Source organism: Chanos chanos, chromosome 4 (genome assembly GCF_902362185.1).
Source record: "Chanos chanos chromosome 4, fChaCha1.1, whole genome shotgun sequence".
NCBI classification, from domain to species: Eukaryota; Metazoa; Chordata; class Actinopteri; order Gonorynchiformes; family Chanidae; genus Chanos; species Chanos chanos.
In genome coordinates, this window is record NC_044498.1 from 49,937,661 (window position 1) to 49,952,460 (window position 14,800).

Genomic DNA, 14,800 nt, shown 5'->3' on the forward strand with positions numbered 1-14,800 from the left:
AGCTGAGGCTGAAGTCAAGCAGAAGAGCGCCAAAGCCCGCCTCGAACAGAGAGAGAGAAAAAGGAGAGAGAAAGAGAGAGAGAGAGAGAAAGAAAGAGAGAGAGAGAGAGAGAGAGAGAGAGAGAGAGAGAGAGAGGTGAATGATCTTCTCATCGCCAGACCCACTCCGCACGAGTGATTCCTGCATTTCTACTTACAGATGACTACCTTTTCATCCCTAGCGCTCCACAAACACCATCAGTCATTCTGCTGGAGTTAGAGGACGTTATTTAGAAGGTCTGCTGATGCTGCCACCCCACATCTGTCTGCCAAACCAAAGCGACCCGTCGCAATTACGACCCCGGAAGAGTTCGCGAGAGCCAGACGCTAACTGTTCATGGGCTTTGTGCACCCATAGCTCTAGTCATAAGAGTCTTGTTCATTGTGCAACTAACCGTCGAGTCGGGGAAGCACTGCATGTTTTCAACTCTAACGTCTGATCTCAGATCAGTTTTAGAACGGCAAGCGAGGGTCCTGGCACCTGTCGGGTGGGCATCGCGGCAGAGAGATGAAGGCTCACGGCAAGCGGTTACGTTCACCGCTGCGCTCCGCCGCCTGTGCGCATCGATCGGGCGGCGGATAAACAGCCGTACTTTCACAGGCCATTTGGAGAGGCACAAGGCGAAGCCCGGTCGCTGGATAACGTCGCGTTTCTCTACACAGCCAGCGTGGAAACCCGATAAACACTGACACACTAAATCACCACACACGCTGAATATTAGAACAGGACCAAAAAAATTCTCAATCACACCTCAGATTAACAAGTATTAATAATCCCAACAGGATTACCAAAAAAAAAAAAAAAAAAAACGGTCGTTGCTGTTTGCAGTGACTTAGCATTTTTAAAATGCATATTTATGAAGATAACACCACTTAAAACCTTTCAACAATGGTTAACGTAACACCGCGGAATATTCTTGCGTAAAGAATATCCATATGATGGAGTGTCTGTCTTCAGTCTGGCTGCAGACATTAGCGCGGGTAAAGTGTTTCTCTGACAGACTGGGAGATTTGACTGGGGCTGCTGCTTTCTCTCTGTGCAGGGAGCAGCAGTGAGTAACACCAGATGCATAGCCCCGGTTAGTGGCCCCTGTGTGCAGCACAAAGCAGCGTTTGTTATGTGAGAGCAGCATGGCTGGCTAAAGGCACACCACTGCTCACCATTGTCCTGCCCCAAAATGTGCCTTAATCTCCTGGGCAGTTTCACTCACTCAATATATATGAGTGTGTGTGTGTGTGTGTGTGTGTGTGTGTGTGTGTGTGTCAGCGTCTGCTGGCCTCCTCCTGCCCCCACCTCTCCTTTTTTTTCCCTCTATCCCCCACTCTTTCTTTCCCTCCTGCCACTCACCACCCCCCTCCTCCTCTTCTTCCTCCTCCTCTCCACTCCTGTCTTCCCTCCCTCTCTCCCTCCCTCCCTCCCTCCCTCCCTCCTCCGGCTCTTTTTCTCTGGAGCCCTGGGAGTGCGCTGCTTTAACAGGCTGGGGAATGGATTCATTTCATCTAATGTGGTTTGGTCTGCAGCAGAACCACTCACCCAGAGCAGGAGGCTCCCTGCTGGAGTCATGTGTTTTCATACAAGCCAATCAACATGCCTGCACCAGCCTGGCCTCTGTCCCTCCCACAATCTCTCTCTCTCTCTCTCTCTCTCTCTCTCCATGTCACACTCTCCATTTATTCCTTTCCCTAACTCTCCCTTTTCGTACTCTCAAACTAACCCCCCCCCATTTCTCTCATAACCCCCTCCTTCTCTCCTGCCTCCCTCTTTCTGTCTTTCTTTCCATCTGCCCATGGCACTCTGTGTCACTAGAAGTCAACATGCACTTACTGACTTCAATCCCTGTTTCCCTTTCACGCCTTCTCTCTCTCCCATCTCTACCTCTTCCCCTCACGTTCTTCTGTTTCAGTGCACCTGTCACCGGTCCCTTTCTCCTTCTGCCTCTCCTCTCACCTCTCTGTCTCTCTCCCTCTGTTCTCTCTCATTTGGTACATCTGCGGGCTGATTAGGAGAAAAGAGGACTAAATTGCCACACCTGTGAGCACCGTCAGTCATTACAAAAAGACCAGAGGACAGACGCAGGAGCGACCTTCGTCCCTCTGTAGACATGGTATTTCACAGTACTCTCCTCAGACACGGTCAGGGTGACAGCAGAGTGATACTGAGGCACAGGGAGGTTGCCTCTGCTCACTGACTCTACTCTCTGCCTCAGACGAGTCAGCAGCTCCTTCACTGCCTCTGACTCATTCACATAAACACTGCCTCAAACTAATATTACTGCTATGGCCAATTACTGCATCATCCTCTAAAATACTGTCACTGCCTCAGGTCACAGAGATCTCTGCCTCTAAAATACTGTCACTGCATCAGGTCACCAAGATCTCTGCCTCTAAAATACTGTCACTGCATCAAGTCACAGTGATCTCTGCCTCTAAAATACTGTCACTGCATCAAGTCACAGAGATCTCTGCCTCTAAAATACTGTCACTGCATCAAGTCACAGAGATCTCTGCCTCTAAAATACTGTCACTGCATCAAGTCACCATGATCTCTGCCTCTAAAATACTGTCACTGCATCAAGTCACAGAGATCTCTGCCTCTAAAATACTGTCACTGCATCAAGTCACAGAGATCTCTGCCTCTAAAATACTGTCACTGCATCAAGTCACAGAGATCTCTGCCTCTAAAATACTGTCACTGCATCAAGTCACAGTGATCTCTGCCTCTAAAATACTGTCACTGCATCAGGTCACCATGATCTCTGCCTCTAAAATACTGTCACTGCATCAAACAATGATCGTTTCTGCCTCTAATATTCTTACCATGCCTCAAGTTAAAACTATCTTTGCCTTTAACAATGTAGATTCAGCCTGAAATTATAACCATCTTTGCCTCTAACAGCATTCACTGTCTCTGTCTCTCATATACGTTTGTTGGAAGTCGGTTTAACAGACAGATATACATCCAATGCATCTGTAAGGTTTTGTATTCAGCTCATGGGTGCAAAAACGAGAGTGGCTTTTCAATTCCCACACTGTGCTCCTAATCCCAGCCAGCTCTGTGACAGAGAGATGGAGCAGAGTCCACCGCTGAGAGCAGGAGAATCTGTCGGGGCTGATACAAAGCAGTACAAGACAGCAACAAGACACAAATACGGAACACACATTAAGGAAATCTGACGGGAAAGGTACATAGATTCAAATGAGTGTTTGAAAGATGCATGTCTGTGTCAAAGCCCTGAGTAAAAGCATGCGTATCTGAACTTCTCTGAGTATATTTCAAATACTGACCTCAGAAAGCAAAACAAAAAAAAAACCCTGTTCAATACCTCCTCAATGTGCTTTCTCTACCTGGCAACTGTTCATAAACATTTACAAAACTGACAATGATTATTAATTACATCATTTATTCCAGAAATAAAAAAAGAAGAAAATGCACTTCTTGACACAATGGATTTTCTTTTCCTGTTCACTCCTCCGCTAACCGCGGATGACCTTAGGCCCGCGTGACCTTGCCCTCCAGTCTAGGCAGAGAGAGTGGATGAAAAGCACATCAGGGCGAGGAGGTGAGTTTAGCTGCCCTGAAAATAATGTCAAACCAGCATTTCCTGAGCGCGTGTGGAAGAAAATGGATCTTGGCCACATACTGCTTCACCGCTAGACCAGAGAGGAGATAATATCCACTTAAATTTCTCACCTGAGGGGAACCGGTCATGAGGGAGCTGTCAGAGGCAGGAGCGGGGATGCAGTGGCTATTTTTCATCAGCTCCCCACGTGCCATGCACACACATTATAACATCTTGCCGCTGGTCTAGGGTCAGTTTTACTTCTCGGTTCAATAGCTAAAGGTTATGAGAGAGGGTTACAAAAGCTGATCCTATATCAGTAGTTAAGGGCAGAATGCACCTCCCTGATAACTAAACAATTCCTTTAGCCACGCCAACATGGACTATCACTCTGTGGAAATATCTAAATCATCGCTCTTTAAAATAATTTAACTGGTCAATAAACAGAGCAATTAAAAAAACAAGTTAGCGATTTTATACGGCACCTATTCCTGTGCCATGCATCTGCGCTGTTTCCAAAACAGACACCCAAGACTAAAATTGAGAGCAGCTGTCTAACAATTTGATATTGGAGAACATTTGGCATGTATAAATATTGAATAGCTATATGGCGCCAGAGGTCCTCACAATGGCAGGTATGTGCCCCCTGGATCCCCTGGTCCCCCCCACCTCCCACCCCCGGGACAATCCCACCGTGCCAGAAATGTGTTCAGGCATGGGGCATGCTGTTTACCCCACCACCCTGCCTTCTCTCTCACAAGACCGATTCACCGCCCAGAGGGAGATCACCGTGGCTGAGGAAAAAAGGAAAAAACTTTGACCATCTCAGATAAGAGTTCGCAGGGGCAGGATGCCGCTCGGCAACCTGAGACGGCCACAAATCACTCTTTGCGTAAATCACTATTTAACTCTTTTCTTGTCAACAAATCGCTTGGTATTTCTGTGTGTGTGTGTGTGTGTGTGTGAGAGAGAGAGCATGTGAATGTGTGTAACATTGGGGGTTGGGGGTGAAGGAAAGCATGTCCCACGTTGCACACAATCTCCCCTCACCCTCATCCTGAAATTCTCCGGTTTGTCAGAAATCGCCAGCTGCCGGGGCCTGGACAGCTCTGTGTAAATAAAGGACGAGGTGTTTCCATCTCACGGTGGAATGGGGGAGCAAAAAAAAAAAGAAAGAAAGAAAGAAATAAAGCCAGCTTTAGCCAGGTTTAAGAAAACAACCATAGGCACCTCTTATCTCCATCAGAAAAAAAAAATGACCTGAGTTACTTTACCCCACAATCATGGTTCCCCTCTCCACCCCCCCCTCCCCCCCAACCCCTTCATCTCTCTCCTACAAGGCAGCAGAACAGACACACTGAAATATGTAGTAGGATTAACTTTGAACATGCTAGCATGTGACAACAGGATTGGCCTATTCTCGGGTAATCACAAAGATAGATAGAGAGAGAGAGAGACAGAGACAGAGAGAGATAGAGAGAGACAGAGAGAGAAAGCAAGAGCAGTAAGTTATAAAATCAACTCTCACTGGTGAAGCACATGATTGTGGGTGAGCATCTCATGTAATGTTCCAATCTAAAAATAAAAATTTCACATTATGTCCAGGCGACTAAAGGAAGGGAAAAAAAAAAAAAAAAAGATTGTCGTGTTATGAAAGAAAGTTCTGAGACGGTCTACAAAGTAAGTCACATGTTGACAGAGAGAACGGCCCGCTTGCCATAGTGAGGTCTCAATATGTAGCACATCAAAATTTATGCACTTCTTAACAGAGTGGACAACAAATCAGACGGCAATAAAACAAGAAAGGAATGAGATCTCTGCCATCAAACTGCATTATCTGTTCAGGGCCTAACGCTAAGAAGAAAGTGTGGCTCTACTGTCACGAAGACACTTAAATCTTTAAACGTCTAATTTAGGACGACAGGAGAGAGAGACAGAGAGCAAGAGGGAGAGGGAGAGAGAGAGAGACAGAGAGAGAGAGAGAGAGGGAGAGGGAGAGAGAGAGAGGGAGAGAGAGAGAGAGAGGAGAAATTCCAGGGAGGGAATTTTTTTCTTTCTCTTTTTTATGAAGGGCCATAATTTACATTCTTGCAAGGTTTCCTAAAAGCGAAAGGCTGCATTTCAGGCATAGGGAGAGGGTTAAAGAGTCTCAACTGTAACGAGAGAGAGAGAGAGAGAGAGAGAGAGAGAGAGAGAGAGAGAGAGAAGCAGCCTGGGCAGAGACCAGTGTAAAAACCCAAACTTGTGAGTTGCTCCGAAGGTGAAGTGCTGAGTTGCCGCTGCTTGGCGGGGAGGCTGAGAAATTTCCAGGGCTTTTACTGTTTCAGGCCAACACAAAAGTGCTGAAACATCAGCACCCCGCTTCTGAATCTCCCACAGCGATGTGCTGAATGGCCGAGCCAAACCTACAGCCTGGATTTGACCTGCCACAGTACTCTAACACAGGTGACTCTGTTCATACACACGCCAAGACTGAGCACTTTCACCAACCAGACGCAAACATACACGCGTCATAAACATAGTCACAAACACAGAGCGTTTAGAATAAGCAGGATGACTGAGATGATTCATATACCCAGACATGAAAAAGAAGCCAGACATAGCCCATAAATACACGCAGAACACACTGACTAACACTGTGAATGATGAAGACACACACACACACACACACACACTAAACCCTAGTCTATACACATTCAATACTAAACGTATCTAAAAACAATTAACATGGGGGAAATAATCAGTCTTTGTGCATGTACAGAGGCAAACACAAAGACCATGTGACAAGCAGACTGCTGACTTCGTTCCTTTTGCATCTTAGCTGGAGTTTACTTGCCTTTTAAAAGATAAAAACAAATGAGTGAAAAACTCGCACTTAAATGGAAGGAAAACAATTAGAGAGAAAAGATAGAATCCATGTATAAATGATGTCAATGGGGTGCTACTCTATCCCTCCATGCTTGAGCTGAAAAACACAGTGTATCTGATTAAACAGGCCGAGAGAAAAGAGCGCTTCTCGGGCTTGGGATAATTAAACTGATTAATCAATAGCAGGAGGGTATTCACTTTGCAGCTTACACCACACTCTGCAATTACAGGTGGCCTTATTCCGCATCCCGCGCCCCTGACGGGAGCCCGAAGCCGCAGGTCTGGACTGAAGAAACTCCTGCCTTTCCTACGCTTGCTCGGTGCTTGGATTGGGCATAGACCTAATGAGATTAGTTGGTAATGGACTGAAAGTAAACTCGTACTTAACACATGCTCTGCCAGCCAGGCCAAGCCTGCTGCGGGGGCCACATGCCCAGGGCCACAGAGCCACATATGTAGCCGTCCCTGGGGAAGTCCCCGCCCCACCCCCCCCACCCCCTTCACATACCCCCAACACTAACCGCCAGGACACGGTCCGTGTGCCAACGGGCAGGATGTAGAGAGGCCAGAAGCAGCTATGGCCAGGCCTCCACACAGACTGCACTCTGTGTTAAAATTGAGGAGATGCATTCAAACACTCCAGGACTTCCCCTTCTGAAAGACGCGTGGGGGGTTGGGGGGGGGCGATGAGTACTCCAGCCAAGCGTGGGCACACAAAATATTTCTCAGCAAGAATCCGACTCTAGAGAACGTCCACGGCAGAGCAAATATTTTGTTCACTTACAATGCAACTTTATTGTTAGTACTTCTACTTTTTCCTGTCTCTGAGAATGGGCTTGACTTAGGTTGCTCTTAATTCAATACAGGCTCTGGGAGTATTTTCACACACTGTGCCAAAGTAACCAAGCACAGGAATCCTTCTGAGTGACTGATTCAAGGGATTCCAGTTGAATTAGACGAAACTACTCTACAGAGGACAAGCTGCATCGAATGCAGCATTTTCATTTTGCCGGGGATCAAACGAAAATGAGATCTCTTTAACGCACAGGCTAGAAGGGGGGGGGGGGGGAATACAGTCCAAGTGTCGTCGAGTAAGGGCAGTTTTCCTCGCGCGAAACCTCACCCGTGAAAATGAACACGCAGGGGCCGAGGTGGTGTTTTCATCGACAGAACGGCAGCGGCGGCGGCGGGGGGGGGGGGGGACTTGGCGCGAGCAGGGTGGCGGCGAAGTGTCACGCTATCACAAAGAAAATCAAGTTGCGCAGTGTCGCCCGGAGCACGCAGCCACACGAGCGAGGGGGGGCTCGAATCAATCCGGCCGACTGCGACTCAGCCCCTGCGGATTAAGATTTAAATTGGAGCCCATCTAAGCTGTCACTAAAATGGATATTGTATCCTTCATGCAGGAAGTGGGGAATTACCACGTCTCTCTCCCACCAGCCCCTCTCTGCTCTTGACAGATAAGTGGCAGAAACAAACTGCATGGTGCAGGCTACTCAGAAAGCAAAGATTTCCTTTCACCTAGACAAAGGCATCTATACGTGTGTGGGTATGTGAGTGACATATTTTACTCTATTGTTTTCGCCCTTAACTCCAAGGAGCCAAGCTCAATAACACCCCGAGGTTCGTCTTCACTTCGAAGCAACACAGTTGGGCATAATCGCAAAAGATCACACACACACACACGACGTCAGCCGTCATAAGTATCAATAGAGCAAAATCATAAAAACCCCATTAAGTACATGTGATGTTCTCCTTTTTTAAAACATTTTTTTTTCCAAATGGTCCTCATCTCCAAACTCCCATTTTTTTCTTTTCTTCCTCTACATTTTGTCCCTCAGTTCTCTTCTCCTTTCCTCTCTCCTCTTCACCTCTCTCTTTCTCTTCTCTTCACCTCTATCTTTCTCTTCTCTTCACCTCTCCTCCACACAGGATCCATGCGGTCAGGGTGTATGCCTCTGCTAAAAGGTCAGGGCTAGGTAATTTGTTTTTAGCAACACAAGACAGCTTCACAACAGACCAGAGCAGGTAAACCAATTATACTCTGACAGGAATCACTATGATAAACATACCCCCGCACACCAATGCTACTGGCCACAGAGCCCACACCAGCGGCTCGCCTCACCGAGACCACACCTAACCCTCACGCGTATACATTCATCATTAACCAACCAATGAGCCCAGTAACCTGAAGCGGCCGTCACTATATATATATATGTGTGTGTGTGTGTGTGTGTGTGTGATTTACATCAGTATCTCAGTGTGCTAAATCATTTGATGGACTGTGTGTGACTGTTTATAGTTACGACTTCGTTATTTAACAATTCATACATTCGTTAATGTTTCAAAATGCGAATAGGAAAGAGAGCAACACGCTCAGCCGTGACCTCAGGTTAAACGACAAAAACAGTTCTATTTGAAACAATAAGCGATTTAACTGTGGCTCTCTGACCAAGTCCTTGACATCTGAATTCTTAGAATTATTCCATTATTGACAGCCTGAAAAGAACATCCTTTTGGAATTAAAAAAAAAAAAGACTCGGATGAGATGAACATAACCAGACAGAGGGGATTTGGCGGGGATTTTGGTAGCTTTTGTACAATAGTTTGTGATAAGAATAAACCAATTTTTAAAAGAAATGTTTTATAAACCTCCTCCGCATGTCACGGCTTTTTGTGTCTCTTCTCCAGCACCACCTCGTGAAAACAACAGTTTTCTTGGCATTCATTACCGGTCCTCCGGGGGGAAAACTCCTGCTATGTCTGGCAGTCGTGGCTTTATGGATGCAAGCAATTTCAGCCTCATGTTTGCAAAACAGCATGTCCTCTGCACTGCTTTTAATCAAATACACTCCCTTGTCTACCTGCACAGTAAGCTAGCGCTTTTTTTTTTCCCCGTGTCGCATACACGGTGCTACCAATTGACCCGCCTCTACACTGTCGGGCAGAGCACGGCATACCAAGCAAAAAAAAAAAAAAAGCTTGCCGAGTGTCCATGTTTAAATCTACCACCTTGCCTCCCTTCCCCCCTCCAAATTAATTACAGGAGTGAGCAGCACTCTTACACTCGCTAACTGGCCATTTCTGCCAACTAGCTCGGGAGGCACTTTGCTCATCCTCTGCACTCTATTCAACTGCCCCTAAACCAGCCCTCGGCCTCCGCTGGCTGTTACTATGGCAACAGTGTTCTTTCAGCCCTTGCAAAATAATGAAGACAATGTGTTTTCCATTTAGATTAGTTTTCGGTGCCGCGGAGATATGGGGTGTCCATCTTAGCACCTCTTTCACTGCTTCTACAAAGCAATAAAAATGGGTCTCCCAGTCTCAAATACAGGTTAAGGTCTCCTATCAGACAGATGGTTGGCAAGAGAAGCTAATGTTTTTCATAGACTTTTTTTCTCTCCTACCGCTGAACAGTTTAATTACCGGGCCAACAGAGGAGCAGGTTTTTCATCATGCGTGTAACAAAGGAAACCAAGCGTTTTTAACACCTTTAAGGATAGATTCACTGAAAACACGCCGACAGAAATGGCAAGGAGCAATTGGATTAGGCAGAAAAAAATATACACATATTTAACACGTATCAGTCTGAAATTCCAGAGTGTTCTAATATAAATGTAAATGATGAAAAAAAAAATGGATGCGGTATCCATTTTAGTAAATAAGCATTTCTCCCCACCCCCCCTTTATTTTCCCAGGTCAACAAAAATTACAGCGGACACTGAAACAGCGAAAATAGACTGTCCACTACCGCTCTGGTCAATGAACTGCACAATTATTTGAAATCAATGCTTATTTTAGCCTGCAAGCTATGGTACAGCTGGATCCAAACAGACTTGAGAAGAGCACAGACAAGCTCACTGCTGTCAGTCTATATCAACAGGTAATATCAGTTCAAATGCTACTTTTAAACAGGAAAGCATAACTTTATGAAATTAACCAAACTTTATTTTTAATTAATGTGGGGCACACACACACACAGAAAGTTTAAATCACAGTTTGGTCAAACAGTTACACCCTAAGAGAGCTAACAGTTACCAGTGTGGGTTTTTTTGGAGTCCAAAGAAAGCCCTTCACTGGAAAATCCTTCTGAGAGAGAGGCCCCGGGCAAGCCCTGCATAAACCCACTGCAGAAGATGGAAACAGCTCGGTGCATGTTTACAGTGGAAACAGTGAGTCTGGGACTTTTTCTTCAACTCCCTTTTCCACTGTTTATAGAGAGAGTGGAGAAGAACAACACTTCCTGAGAGGAAGGCCAGTTTTCCAAGCCCAAATCAAATCCAAGCGTTTTTGACAAAACTGACGAGGGGAGGGGGCAGTCTCTAGCCAATCTTTGTTTTCCACCTCTTCACTAGTAAACACGTGTACTTTATTGGTTCTTATAGGTTTGAACGTACAAACGCAGGCATGCGCACACACACACACACTAAAAATCAGTTACTCACGCTCACACACACACACACACACACACACACGTGTGTGCACACACACACACCGAGGTTTTATTCGAAAGAAGAAAATCTGAAAATTCCTCTGCGGAATGTTTGCTACCTCTAATACGTTTTTGTCATGCAAGAACCGCAGAATTTATGTGTTAGCGGCAACAGTTTACCCGTACAAATGTAATAAGCCACTTCTTACATCCCCTCTTGCCCGAAGTAATTGAGTCATGCACGAGTCAGCTCAGAGTGTTTCTCACGATATCTCTGGCGTGATTTAAATAGAAATACAAGGGAAGGGCACCCTACTCCTTAATTACATGAAGATAAGACTATTAATGACCTATGGCTTCCTCAAAATTCCTGCTCCTAAAAAACAGCGTTGTCTACCTGCGTGATCGATTCATAGAGTCTAAATGGCCGCATACATACAAATAAGCAGTTCAAACAATGGGATCCCCATAGTACCCACACACACACACCCCACACCCCCCCACACACATATATCAACGTTAACGCTGTTTGACATGTTGTCTGTGTCTGACTGTGCATAGTTAAACCGCAGCGTTTTGATCCTCGACGAGACAGGATAAGAGATGTAAAATCTATTTACTCTGCTTTGAGGAACTAGTTTGGAAATCAAAGCAATCAAACGATTCAACTGATGTTGAGTTGTCGAGTGAATTTCTAGCTCCAGTTATCTCACATGTTCAGGGGGAAAACACCACACACATCCTCCACTCTGATCTACTGAAATTGTTCGTTCGCATTATAGCCTACAACACTGTGCTGTCTCGGCTTCAGTCTGTGAATCTTCTCTCTGTCTTTCTTTCTCTCTCTCTCTCTCTCATGCATTCCCACAAAAGCACACCACAATAATACAGTCAGGCCTGGCACTTGCAGAACGAGGTACCTTGTGCTTAGGATCAACAATCAACACACAAGCAGCTTGCATGAGAAGCAATGCTAGAGATTTCATATCCCAGCGGCTCAGAGAAACACACTCTGTGAAATTCAGCGGTGAGCGAGTTTACAGATCATCTATCGCAAAGAGAACCCAAACAGAAAGAGTAGTGCTAGGTCACTGTGATATTTCAGACTGAATGCAAATATTAATGACCAGAGACTTAAAAAAAAAAAAGCTTGGCTAATTGGCTCGCTCAGTTCAATACACAACATGCATATTTAATGAGCCACTGGTGGTCCTCTCATCCAAAAAAACAGTCACAAGAGGAACATTGGTCAAAATCACTCAGAACAAACAAGCATTTATCCTTTAATATCAGTATATGAAATGTGTGTATGTGTGTGTCTATACATGTATGTGTGTATACATGTATAGCTTAAAGTATATGCACAGAAAACTGGATCGATAAAACGCTTAATAAAAAAAAAACATTTAAAATGCAGCTAAAAATGAGAGAAAAAACCCCGAGAAATATTAATAATGGCCATTACCCATTTAAGGGCACTTACTTAGTGAAATCCACACTAACTTAAGTACTGTGACCCACTAAATACCCAATTATGTGCTATGTGACCTTAAAAGGGAAGTGTCACTAACTCCAGTATTAGAAAGCCAAAGCAGTTAAGACCACAGCGCGGGGCAAAGGCCGACCATGTTAAGTGCATTAGGAAATCTAAGTCCGCTCTAACCCTTGGAGATACACTTCTCTGGCTCATCAAGGGGAGAGAAACATTTCGCCTCCTCGCCTCGTAACGCTATTAAACACACCTGGTGCATGGGAGAGCTCGGAGTGTGGAGAGAGCTGATGTAAAATGGCTGTTGCCTGTCTGGGGGGCTTTTGGCTACGCCGGTCATGCTTCTGCGCTGACACAGGAGCCCTGTTAAAAGGCCCATTGTTCTGTGTGACAAGGCTGGTGGAGAATACGTAAAAAGACAGAGAGAGAGAGAGAGAGAGAGAGAGAGAGAGAGAAGGAAAGAGGCAGGTGGAGGGCTTTGATTAATGTGGTCCTGGCTGCTGCCTCCTGCCACACGCTGCCTGGGACAGGCTGGTAAGAGACCCCCATAGCGCGGGCTGCCAGCCCTCACAGAGACCACCAGGTGAGCCCCATTCATCATACACCAACACAGCCAGCAAAGCCCAACGCCCTGCCTGAGCCTGGGTCTGCAGCCTGGGTTCACATCACTCCAGAGAGGGCATCTGTTCACAAGAGGAGACACACTCATCCCCATGAGGGAGGGGAGTGTCTGTATGAGTGTGTGTGTGAGTGAGTGAGTATGTGTGTGTGTGTGTGTGAGAGAGAGAGAGAGAGAGAGAGAGAGAGAGAGAGAGAGAGAGAGAGAGAGAGAGGGAGAGAGGGACTCTGTTTCTTTATGTGTCTGTCCAGTAGAAGTGGGAAGGTTATCGTGCAGAGGGAGGGGGCTTGACTGGGTGTGACCGTGGGGGGGGGGGGGGGGGGGCTTGAGTGGGTGTGACCGTGGGGGGGGGGGCTTGCGTGGGTGTGACCGTGGGGGGGGGGTGGCTTGACTGGGTGTGACCATGGGGGAGCCTTGACTTGGTGTGACCGTGGGGGGGGGGGGCTTGACTGGGTGTGACCATGGGGGAGCCTTGACTGGGTGTGACCGTGGAGGGGGGCTTGACTTGGTGTGACCGTGGGGGGGGGGGGCTTGACTGGGTGTGACCATGGGGGAGCCTTGACTGGGTGTGACCGTGGAGGGGGGCTTGACTTGGTGTGACCGTGGGGGGGGGGGGGCTTGACTGGGTGTGACCATGGGGGAGCCTTGACTGGGTGTGACCGTGGAGGGGGGCTTGACTTGGTGTGACCGTGGGGGGGGGGCTGGGAAAGGGCCAGGGTGGTTTCTCGAGGAGCTGAGCATTTGTTTTCCAAATCAAATCTGAGGAGCCTGAGTTTGGCCAAAGTCTCTGAAAGGGCAGATTCATCTGAGAGCGGCAATGGCACGGGGCCACGTGCCCTGAGCTGACGTACGGCCGATCTGCCTCGTACGCCAAATGATTAACATAAACACAACAAGGAAAGCAGAGCCCAGAAAATAACGAGCCCGAAAACTCTTCATTGATGACTGCTGATGATTAGCCAGAATAAAACAAATGGTAACAGACAGAACATCTGTGTGGCAGATGAAAAATATTACATTCGGACTGAAATAATGTTGATTCAACTAAGTACATGTTTAAAAATAATAACCTTTCTCAAAGTATTGTAATTACATATGACTGACCAATAAGCACAAAGTTTTTGTGTCTCCCATTTTGCATCTGACAAAATTACTGTAAATATTAAGGTAATAAATATTATCTGATTTGTTGAACAAAAATAAAATAAAATTGACATCTTTCTGGGTTCGGGTCACTTTCAAAGAATGTCTTTGTTTGTTTGTTTTTTTAATCTCGGTATAGCACTGGCTGATACTGTTTAACACCCACCGGCATTTTGACTCTAATCAATCAATTAGTCTAATAAGTATCGGCATTGTCCGTTCAAAACAATATCACACAGAGATGCATTTAGCAGCCATAATTGGTTTATGGGATCAATCAATACCACCTCTTATACCTGTGTTCCCACAACAGTCAGCTCCTCCAGGACAATGACAGTCCAACAGGAGCACATCTAATACGCCTGAACACAATGAAAATCTTGGCAAAAGTCTGTTTTAAATCATTAGTGTGTACAAGATGAGTGTGTGTGCATGTGTGTGTGCGCACGTGCGTGTGTGTGTGTGCATGTGTGTGTGTGTGCATGTGTGTGCATGTGTGTGTGTGTGTGTGCGTGCGTGTGTGTGTGTGCGTGCGTGTGTGTGTGTGTGTGTGTGTGCAGACTTAGCACAGCAGTGTTAGCCAAGGCCAAGCACTCTGCGCAAACACAAAAGCTCTGAGGCCTGAGCTGCTAGAAGCCGCTGACTAACGG